Source organism: Gekko japonicus, unplaced genomic scaffold, assembly GCF_001447785.1.
Source record: "Gekko japonicus isolate JY-2015 unplaced genomic scaffold, Gekko_japonicus_V1.1 scaffold4044, whole genome shotgun sequence".
Taxonomy (NCBI): domain Eukaryota; kingdom Metazoa; phylum Chordata; class Lepidosauria; order Squamata; family Gekkonidae; genus Gekko; species Gekko japonicus.
The window spans coordinates 79,986-80,741 of record NW_015169299.1 but is presented as its reverse complement, the minus strand read 5'-3'; the positions used below and the strand labels follow the sequence as shown (position 1 = coordinate 80,741).

Genomic DNA, 756 nt, shown 5'->3' with positions numbered 1-756 from the left:
CTAGGGAAAACCTTGACCCTTGCGAATGAGAACAGCAGCAGGTTTGGACTTGGGCAAGATTCACGAAACTGGCTGGAAATGTATCTGGGGTACTCTTACCGGGAGTGAGGAACACTGGAAATTTACCCAACATGCCCTGGCCCGGATCTGGTGGAACATGCTCCCACCTGAGATCAGGGCCTTGTGGGACCTGTTACAGTTCCACGGGGTCTGGAAAATGGAGCTTTTCTGCCAGGCTTGAGAAAATACTGGAGATCTGGGGATGGCGCCTGGGGAGGAGAGGGACCTCAGTGGGGTACAATGCCATAGAGTCCACTCTTCGAAGCATCCATTTTCTCCCCAAATCTCCAGTATTTTCTCAGCCTGGATCTGGCAATCCTACATGGGTGGCCAGTGGGGACCTGGCATGTTGGATTTAAGGTCTAGAGTTCTCAGAGGCCCTGTAGCCCCATATCTAAATGGTTTAGCACCTTGCAGTTTCAGGAATTATTGAGGACCAAACACCCTAGGCTGCAGGGGGTGGATTTTACCTCTCCATCTGAATTAGCCCACCAGCTATTCCCTTTAACTTTGAGGAATGATATTACACAAAGACAAAATGCTAGGGAAATTGGAGATAGAAAGGAAATACAACATCACAATTAAATGGTATGAGTACCTTCAGTTGCGCCACCTTTTGGAATCACCATCTTTCAAGTCCTCAGTGCTCACTCCTCTCACAGACTTTGAAAAATTACTATATCTACAACATAAAAA

The 756-nt window shown here is 47.4% G+C and overlaps 1 protein-coding gene across 1 annotated transcript in view; it reads right to left on the bottom strand.

The window, feature by feature from the left end:
* Positions 1-666: 666 nt before the first annotated feature.
* The window catches only part of LOC107114979 (ribonuclease-like), an 11,394-nt gene continuing 11,304 nt past the window's right edge, over positions 667-756 (bottom strand). Inside the window, exon 3 of the transcript XR_001482663.1 lies at positions 667-742. The gene's annotated coding sequence lies outside the window, so the exon portion shown is untranslated. The remainder of the gene's footprint in view (positions 743-756) is intronic.